Raw genomic sequence first — 10,661 nt, forward strand, 5'->3', positions numbered from 1 at the left:
TCTGTTGAAAAACAGTTCTCTCCTCTTACAAAAGCTAAAGGTCCTGCACTCATTATATTATGTACTGATGCTGAGAATCCCTTTTTTTAATCTGTTTTTGATGAGAACAGATTTAACCTATTGCCTGCCATCCATCCATCCATCCATCCATCCATCCATCCATCCATCCATCCATCCATCCATCCATCCATCCATCCAAAATGCTGCTGCAAGAAATATTTTTTACTAGCTGATTTCCTTCTTAGGTGTTCCACTATATTTCCTTCTTTTGTCAGCCAATACAAGATTTTGGCTTTTCTCAAAAACTCTCTTTGTTGACCTCCTGCATCTATTGAGCCCCTAGACATAAGCTTCCCCTCACCATCCATCCATACAGTGAGCACCTACCCACACCTATTTGCTTGATTTTCAGTTCTGTTTATGTTCTTTTCTAGCCTTCATCTCCTGGGAGCAGCTCTGGAGACTTCAAGTGATCTCATTATCCTCCTTCAAAATGCTGATGTAAACTCTTCTGAAAAACTACCTGCAAAAAAAATCAGACCAAAATTTTAAAGTGATGTTTCTGTGATTATTGTTTATTATGTCTTCAGTAGGGTTTGACTGTTTCTTTGTGCCTCTCTTATATACTTTGTAAATGGTCCAGGGCAATGACTGGCCTCTTAATCTGTATTTATACAGGAGTTAGTTCAGTGGTATTCTGGCTCTTGATAAAGCCCTGCGCTGATGCTCAGCTGTGACAACAGAAGAAATACCACTGTTATGTCAGGAACACTGTTCTGTCTTTTGTTCCAAATACTGCCATTCCCTGTCCAACAGTGAGTACTGCTCAGGGGCTTCTGGTCTATTCTCTTTATACTGGACCTCTGGGACTCCCTCTGCTTTGCTGACATTCCTCATAATGATTTTTTCCTCTGGAAGAACAGAACTGTCAATGCATTGGATGAAGAACTAGGATATTTTTTGTGAGAAGACCAAGGAGGTGGGTTCAGGTCATCCAAAAAGCAAACTGAGCATGTCTGACTGTGTTGGTAAGGTGGTAAGGAATGGAAAATAGAAAGGGAACCAGTGCAGTTGTGGTCTATTCGCAGGTCTTTTGTGGCCACTTTGCTGGTGAGTAGAAATTTTTCACTCTTTTGGGAGTCCATTTCCATTTGTGTTTTGATTGCCTTTGAGATTTCAACTAAAAGCTTCTGAGGGAAGGGACAGTGACATAATGTTTTGAAATCTCCAACACAAACTCTTTTAAGTGCTACTGTGACCTCCTGCACCACCATCTTTTTTATAACTCAATATAATTAGATTCTGAAAGTGGCCACTCAAAAACTCCTTCTTGCTAAGGGGGAAACTGTGCCTTCTTTTGGGAAAGATGGATATAGCACAGAGCTGGAAGTCAGCAAGTGCCACAATGATGGCAGGAAAGGGCAGCCACCAGCCAGCAAAGCATTAAAAGGGACAGAAGGAAGGATTTTCTTTAGTCTGGACAGAATTAACTGCAATCTGAAGTCCCCAAATCAACTGTTACCAGGCATGGAAGGAGGACCTGCCAGCAAAGATTTTGTAGGCAGGGAAAATGCTATAAATGACTGATTTTTATTTTAGTTCTTACCCAGCTACTTTGTGTTTCCTCTCATCAAAAGATTACCCTCCTTGTTTGTGCTCTGCACAACCTGGCTTTGTGAGTTTAAAGTCTGACAGGCTTCTCTGGGGAGCTCCCTTTTTGCAAAGGTCTAGAAGGCAGCTCCATCTCAAAGCGCTGGCCAAACCAGAGTCATTTCACACCTCCACAGCACAAAATCCTACCCCTAACATTTTTATTCTTTTCCATATGGTGTAGTAAGAGGTGGAAAATATATTAAATATAACAGAGTATTGATCTTGGTAATACTGTACCCCATATACCAAAAGCACTTTAATGCCATAATGACTCCATTCATAGGGAATAAGTTCAATGAGAAAACGCAGGTGTGTGCCAACCAAATCACCAAAAGAGGTTTTCCAGCCTGCCAACAGGGTGCAGAGACTCCTTCTGAGCTCTTTTCCTTCCCCACGACAGCCCTTAGGTAAAAGTTTGCAGGAAATTCAAATACTCGTGAGCTGGCAGAGTTGCTGCCTCACATGCCCTAACAAACATAAACACTTCTGTTTCAGCACATCTGCCATTGCAATACCTCCAGCTTTTCCAGAACCAAAGGATTAACTTTATTGTGCCTTTGCTCAGCAGATCTGGTAACACAATATTGTACTTCTAAGCAGACAGATTACTCACAAGTTTCTGGATGCTACATCTTTAGAAACTCACTCTACTTAAAGATAAGTGTTGAATCTTGCAATCCCAGAAACATCCAACTGATGTAAAAAACAGTTATACCAATGGCCAGATGGATGCTATTTTTCCTCAGGTTATTTGGATATTCCAAAGTAATGGTTCTATTATGATTTTTTCACTTTAATATTAAACAGATGCAGCTTGTTTGTAAAGACTGTTATGAACCACTTTTTCTTTGGATTTATAAAATAAAACAATAAAAGATGTAAGGAGTTAGAAGGGGTTTGTGTATTACTTTATCATAAAAGGGAAAGACAGACATTACATCAATATAATTACATGTGTAGTAAAGAGAACTTTATGGACCTGTACAGAGAGCCCCATTCAGCATTTCTAGAAACCAGGTGTAATGCCACAGACATCAATTATGTTATTTTATTTTTGGTAAGGGTAGATTCAAATCTAGAAAAGTCAAAATTATGTATTTGTGTATGCTTGTGCAGCTGAGCACATCAGACACCTTTTATTAAATACTGAGACACTCACAGAAGCATTTTCCTGGAAAGTCAAGTGCCATCTTAATTTCTGGTTATTTTTCAGGATGGTCACCATCTTGTCCCAGTCTAGGGACTAACTGTGAGAAGTGCTGAGACCTCCCAGTCTCCAGCACAGCAGCTGAGAACTCTGCTGTACATTGGCCCTGCTGCCCAGTACAAGCAAGGCTCAAAGAGTCTAAAAATAAACACGTTTTTGTATCAAAGGTAGCACAACATGATTGACAACTGATGAGCATGTTGCCTGCTCATCAGTTAGCAAGTTTCTCCCATAACTCTGCTCTCTCCATTCAGCTGATCTCTTCTGTGAAGTGTTTTGCTCTTTGATCTACAGAGAATCCAAGCCTCCAAGTGACTATGGTTCACCAAAATGTGCACTGTGACTGATTTATTCACACAGGCACGAGGCAGTCTAATTGCAAAAGCTTGGACATAAAATGTCTCTCTAAAGTAGATGTACAGTAAGAATGTCCACTCAGATTAAGGCATTCCATTCCTCACAACCAAGGGGAATTGGCCAAACTGATGAGCTATTTAAGTGTTTTGTGAATAGGTATCATTGAAATGTGAAATATTTAATCACAAGAAATATTGTTATTGCTGCTATTTATTTCACTTTGTCTCCAGTTACTTTATTTTATTAGAATGTGAAGATTTCTTCTCAATTAGATTAAAACATGTTGCACTATAAAAGCTTAGGTTCAGATAGTGATAATTTTTTAAACATTCATTTTGTCTCAGCTGATAATTGCTATGCTGAGCTCTCATTCAAAAGCAATACTATTATTATTGTTGTGAAATTCAAACATGAAGATTTCAAACACAATTGAGGGAATGACAAAAGTACAGTTTCCAAACTATAAAAATATATTTTGACCTTAGTTCTTACAAGTACTAAGCAGCCAACGTGGAATGGATCCATTCAATTTTAATGTGGAAATAATCTTAACTGAGGAATTAGCACTTAGTCTGGCTGTGAGGTAAACTGAGCTTATTTGACTGAGTTCTGAGAGTCTAAATATCCAACCTGTGAGCCTGGTAGGCCCACAACTGAAATGCACTTTAGAGTCCATGCTGACAACATGCTGAGCATCCTCCCTTCCCAGGGGCTTTAAGAAGGTTCAACCTGCTGAGGACCTCTCAAATGTTTGTGCTGCATCCCAGAACTGTGTCCAAAGGATCACTGGACTGTGTTTGGGTAGAGCTCATTTTGCCATGCCATCACTGACTAGTTCTAACAGTGTCTGGCCTGAACTTCCAAGTCTTAGAATAAAAGGAGGTTCTGAATTCAAGTGATGCCATATGACTTTTAGAACCATACCATAATCCCTTGCTGCTTTTACTGAAGAGATTGTCTCTGTCTTTACGTCTCTGAGACAACTTGAAATTTATTTCTCTGTTGTGCCTCTGCTATGACAAAATATTTCCCTGTGCCAAAAACCTAATTTACCAGTTCTGGATGCAGACACTTCATTGACTCAGTAGGGATTGGTAGTTACACATAAATCTGAATTAACTGAAGATATAATTCAAACTGAGCAGTCCATGTCTGAGCTTTTCTAGACCAACCTCAACATTAACACCTCTATTATGAGCTTGTAGGCAGTTCATCATCTGCACCTGTGTGACCATATGTAATTCAGTTTGACAGGAGTTTGCCTCAGGCAGTATGGCAAAACCCCAGTAACATATATACAGAATAGGAATTAGTCCAGATGACTCTGAGCTTCACAATTCCCCAATGGCATGGTTTTGGGTGGGGGACCAAAGTGGGCTTTGTGGATGTCACTCTGTCATCCTGGAGTCACTCTACAGTGTGGTACTGTCTGCAGAATGATCTCTCCTGCCAGGGGGCCACTGGATGCAGCTGCTTCACTCTCTGCAAGGATGAACGAGGCAAAGGACACCCAGTTTGGTACAATGTGGGAGATGTGGGTTGGGCTACAACTCCTGCTCTTTCAAAGACCAGCTGTGAGCTTAAGTAAGAAGCACAGCCCTCGAAGGCTCAACTTGCAGCATGGGAACAACAGCCCTTTCTGCCAGGAGCTGGGGAAGGTGACCGCACACACGGGGTGATGTCTGGGGACATGTTCATGGTGTGAGCATCAACCCCTAAAGTCAAGGTGTGAGTGGGGTGGTGCCTGCAGGACGCAGGTTCCCATGCATTCTGGGGAGAGGTTTTATCCTTGTTCCATCAGAACAGACCAGTCAACCTGGGATAAGTGCACTCTCAACATCAAAGGGTATTTAAAGTTAATTAAGATCAAGTCAGGCCATCTGCCTGGCTCCATGACAAATCCTCTCCCTCCACTGTGCAAGGTCCTGTACATTTCCATAGCAGGTATCCCATTCTCTAAGCTGGTTGATCATTACAGACTTTGATGAGGCAGGCACTGTGAATACTGCAGAGAGATGTTCTCAACTGTTCTAAAAGCTGCCAAGCACTTCATTTACTTCAGTCTTTCATTACCTTGCACTTCTCCTATGGCTATATTTGGCAGAGCTTTTCTACTGATTCTCCAGACCAGTTGTCCTCTCCCTTTCACAAAATTATTAGTCAGGACTACGGACCCAGTTCTGCATAAATTTTTCAGCTCAGCATATAATAATAATAAATATCTTCTATTCGAATAGCATTTATCCAAAATCAAGATGGAAAGCTAACATGCCCAGCTGGGAGCACAGCAACTTACCATTAGGTTTATGAAAGTACCCAGTAGAGATCTGAATCTATTTTGTACAGTTGGGTTCTTCCTCCTGGGGAAAAAATAAAATTCAAGCTCAATCTCTGTGCCAGAAAATGTGGACAATGAAAACATATGTGAGCATTGAATTTTCGGGCCCTAACTTTGGGAAAGTGCTTCAAGAAACAGAGCTCTGTAAAGAAAAATTAAAATTATAATAAACTCCTGTTGAAAAAAAATCTTGTTTGTTTGATTCATAGTTTTGATGATTAAAACCCCATCTTTATTCTACTATCCTGAATTCCAAACAGTTTCAGGCTAAGGTACTAGTTTTTCCATAACACAACAATAAAAGCAGAATCTGTAGTAATAACCAAGACCAAAGGTAGCGCCCAAAGAGTGCTCACAGAAGCAAAATAAAAACCAAAACTGCTGCAGATAAACAAATCCTACAACAGCCAAAATTTTATGCTGCCTTGAAGTATCTACCTGCTGAAAAGCAGCTGCTTTAGGTACTTCTGTGGCCTCTTTACCACAATATCTTGAAACTTCACACCTAAATGATCACGTTCTCAGAGAGGCACTATTTATCTCTAAGGGAGTTGAAGCAAACACAAGGATTAAAGGCTTTTTTTCACCAAGGTATTCAGATACTTACATCCTTATTGTTTTCAAAGGGAAGGTAGGAGCCTGAGTATCTTCAGGTTTTCTAGGTCTTTGTGACTCTCAGGAGGCCACAGGGCAATGACGTGGCAGAACAGGAAAGAATTTCAGCCAGAAATTTTATCCAAATTTATTTTTACCTCTGGTCTTCCAACCACTGGTTAACACCCAACCAACTAGATCATCTTTGTGTTTCACATCATCCTTATTTCCTAATCCTGCTGTACCTCTCCACTCAGGTACAATACACAATGGTGCCACAGCAAAAAAGAAAAAAAATACTCTTTTTATCTCTTTACAAGGTACAGACCTGCCATGTCAATGCTGTCACACACACGTGGCTCCATAAAAGAGCTCAACATAAATTGTTGAGTCTGTTCATCAGTTTTTATTTTGACCAAAGGGCTTGTTGGACACAGCAATTGGTAAGAACACAAGGCACAATGATTTGTATTAGAGAAAGTAGTTGCCACCCTGTAACATTTTAAAGGTTTAAAACTGAGAAATGAATTTGCATTAACTTTTGTGCCATGATATCACTTGGGACAAATACTCATAGTGTATCTCCAACTCACTTAATCTATTTGTATTCCACAGTGTTTCTTGGTTTTGTTCTGCATAACATAAAAATAAAGAGATTTATGCAGCCAACATTTAAGTGATTGCAATAACTATTACAGCAGTAAACTAGTACATCTAATAATAAATTGAATTAATGTATAGTTTGCCTACAGTTTTGAAATTCCATAATCTCACATGTTTAACTTTCAGACAGACAAGAAGGCAGAGTGTTTATATTAACTGTCTTTTTTTAACATGCTGTTCTTGTAAGTTTACCAGCAGAACAATGAATTTCAAAGGCTTATATTTTTCTTCCGTATTTCTGTTTGCCAGGGTCTTCCAGGCATCTGTGGACCCCAGGATGAAAACTATTAACTTACATGCTTAAAATTAAGCAGCGTTTGGAGGTTTGTTGAATCAGCATATACAGGCTTACATTAGTTATTTGATGAAATTAATATTATTTTTTTAATAACTTAAATGAGTGTAAATTGGTCATAATGGTAAACTTGGCTTTGTTTCTTAGCACTCTTTGCTTGGGTAATGTGTACTTGGTGACTATTACCATTTTACCACGCTACTCATGTGCACTAATCATGTTTTTTCTTGTTATAAATGAATAGCTGGGATGTTGCACAGAACTGTTTGATCAGTATAGCATGATTTAAGAGAATGGTTATGCCTTTATTTGTTTCATAATCCTACTTAACATCTGTATGAATCATTACAGTAAGATGTGTGTTAATAACAGCTTCCACATACATATTTATATATACAAAATTAAAATATTAGCTGCCTTTTATTTCAGTAGATTTAAAGCGTCACTGTATTTTTCCACTGAAGAAAATACTGAAAATGTTTCACTTATCATATTTGTTTTTTCCTCCCATTGACTTGTGTATCACTTCATGAGTGATATCAAGCTATGTTGCATGATCTGGAAATCATGAGCCTTCTGCTTTTCAAATCCTCATGTGAGAGAAAAACCACTTTTGTAAGTTCCCTGATAATATCCATAAGGAAATCTTTTGGGAATAGGGAGGCATCTTGAAAACAGACAACACCAATCCCATTTCAAATCCCATGAGGTAAGAGACCAAGCTGGTTCTCTGCACATTTCATGTGCGTCTGGACTGTCTGCCAGTGGACTTCCTGCACCACAGCTGTGCTCTCTTCACAACTGGGGGCACTGGAGGAGGGAGATCATCATATTTTAACAGAACATTGCACAGATCCTTCCAAGTGAGCCTCTGTGGTCTTTTCTTGCCTTCAACACCTATCTTTGCTCTTCCATACATTCCCCAGATAAAATCTGTGTTGATTTAACCGTTCCATCCTTATGACCTGATGAAATGCAAACATTTTGTTTTGTAACAAGTCAGTCAGAATTTGATTTGTCAGGCTTTGCATAGAAAGAGGCACTAAACCCCCATATCTTCCTTCCCCCCTACATGTCATGGGCTACTAACTCTAAGTAGCTAGAGTACCTCTAGTACCTCTACTTAAACTGTAGTACCTTGTTTTCACTTGGTGCCAGTTTTTATAGCCTCTTTTCTGGCTTTTTGCCATTACAGATTGCACAGATTGGCCTTCTCAGCAGACCACACAGGAATTACACACTATTACACAACCCTGCTGCTCCACATTGTAAACACCTCTCTCCATCATTTCAGTTACCATCTCACTTCTTTTTTATTTGGCTGTAATGTGCCAATCTTGAGTTCCAAAGTGCTAAAGAATTAATTGCAACCTTGAATATGAAGGTGCAAAAAGTAGAGGAGAGTCATGGTGAAAAGGAAGAGGCTCATAATTTAAGGGTGTGGACTGCAACCTTGAATATGAAGGTGCAAAAAGTAGAGGAGAGTCATGGCGAAAAGGAAGAGGCTCATAATTTAAGGGTGTGGACCTTGCACAAGGTGCAAACAGATGTGTACCTTGTCTGTGACCTTCCTGTTGGGCCTATAAAAATCTCACCTCAACCTAACACCTGTCCCACACACAAGTTCTAGTCAAGAGCCACAAGACAGGGTAGCAGGAAAATGCCACTCTAAGTCCTGGAGTGCCCTGCTTGGAGGAAACAGCATGCTCACCCAAAGTCCTCTGGAAATCTATCATTTCCTCCTGAAACTCATGCAGTCACTTGCCTGGTGCCCCTCCCACCTTGACCCTGACGCAGACCTACTTAAAACAGAGGCCATGTTTTTAAAGACCTCAGTTCCTAGTTAAGTCCATATGCTTCAGGCCAAATTCCTGATAACAGAAATTAAAGGAATTTTATCCTTTCATTTATGTGGAACAAGATTATATCCTCGATAATTTATTGCAGTGAAACTCTTTCAAAACTTGTGGCATTTCACCTGCCACTGGAATTTACTTTGCAAATCATGTCCACTACTGACAGCAGAGACCAAAAGTTTTGATAGTTACAGCAGAAACCACACATTTCATACCAACCGTATGAGAACAAATTGGTGCATAGCCAATAGGAACAAGAGGTAACTGATAATCACAGCTTGTATTTGCATAGTACAAAACTTTTTATCCACCCAAAGAAGCTTTGAGAAAGATATAGGCCATAATCAATGGAGTTAGCCAAAACAAATATGTCCATGAAAAATTATTTAAAAAATTATACCCCCTTGTAACAACAACTTATTTTAATTCTTTTAGCTACTTACCAAATTTGAAATATTTCATAACAGGTCAGAGAAAGCTATTAACAAATCCAGCTTCTAGTGCATTTCCTTCTCTGAGAAAAAAGAAAAGAAAAAAGGTTTAAAAGAGTAGTACCATAAAACACAATTTAGTTCACATTTCAAAATGCAAGCTCAGACTTTCAGTAATTTCTTCTCTTTTGTACAAAGTGTGTATAAAATACTCCTTTAAGATGAAGTTCACTGCTGTTCCCTGCACACATATAATAAGCAAGTGCATTAGGGTAAACCTGCCTCTGCATCATTAAGTGGTTGGTAATACTGCTGATTATATTCATTATTAAAAATTCATTGTAGAGTTTGCAAGTGAAATACCTCCGTCTTCTCAGCCTGAATTTGATCTCAGCTGTATCTCAGATGAATCCCACCCACTTTAATGGAGCAGAGCCAAAAAATATTCTACTGTAATGACTTATAAAAATCAGCCTCTCCTAATTTCCAAGCACATTAAAAAAGAGATCAAGATAAAGATTTTCTCTTTCACAACAGAAGGATAATAATTTCAAGGTCTTGCAAACATCTTAGAATAATTGATCAAGCCCAGAAGTTATGTACAAGACTCAATTTCACAACAAATATTACTGTAAAAATTGAGTAAGATACTAAACATAGCTTCATTACAGTATAGCATTTACTTACGTGAAATCATCTGGAAAGGTCAATTTAGATCCACAAAGTAGGTGATATCTATACTCTGGGATGAGGTCATTCCTGAAATTATCTGTTTTTCCATATATATATGTATATACTAGTCAGATTTGTCAAATTTTCAAACACACCTTTCTCAGTTCCATTATTATTTTCAGTTCCTGAACATAACAGTTTGCCTCCTCTTTAATGATGCACTGAGTGAAAAACAACATACATCAGCCTTTTCAATCACAGGAATACAGCCATTTTCTAAATTTTATTAATTTTAACAGGACTTTGAATTAATTTTAATCTAAATATAACATTTAGAGTAATTTTAGTTAATTTTTTTTACTGCTTCATCAAGGCAGTATTTAGTCAAAACCAAATTATTTTCTCAGGTATATGTACAGTATCACTTATTAAATCCTCTGCCTGCAAAGCCATTGAATTGTTCACATATCTCAGCCAAATTAGTTTAGTTTGTCTTAACATGATTAAAAAAATTAATATTTTAACAAATATTGCCATATTTTGAGATATAAATTCAAAGTAGTAAAAAATAAATTTAGAGCTTTTCCACTTCCTT

The 10,661-nt window shown here is 38.5% G+C and overlaps 1 long non-coding RNA gene across 1 annotated transcript; it reads right to left on the reverse strand.

Annotated features, from left to right (window-relative positions):
* Positions 1-406: 406 nt before the first annotated feature.
* Positions 407-9,479, reverse strand: LOC134423465 (uncharacterized). The gene is made up of 3 exons (XR_010029129.1): positions 9,407-9,479; positions 5,514-5,577; positions 407-523 (listed from the first exon to the last, which is right to left on the reverse strand). It is a non-coding gene; the product is annotated as an uncharacterized LOC134423465 (long non-coding RNA).
* Positions 9,480-10,661: the final 1,182 nt, after the last annotated feature.

The sequence above is a fragment of the Melospiza melodia genome, chromosome 12 (assembly GCF_035770615.1).
Source record: "Melospiza melodia melodia isolate bMelMel2 chromosome 12, bMelMel2.pri, whole genome shotgun sequence".
Taxonomy (NCBI): domain Eukaryota; kingdom Metazoa; phylum Chordata; class Aves; order Passeriformes; family Passerellidae; genus Melospiza; species Melospiza melodia.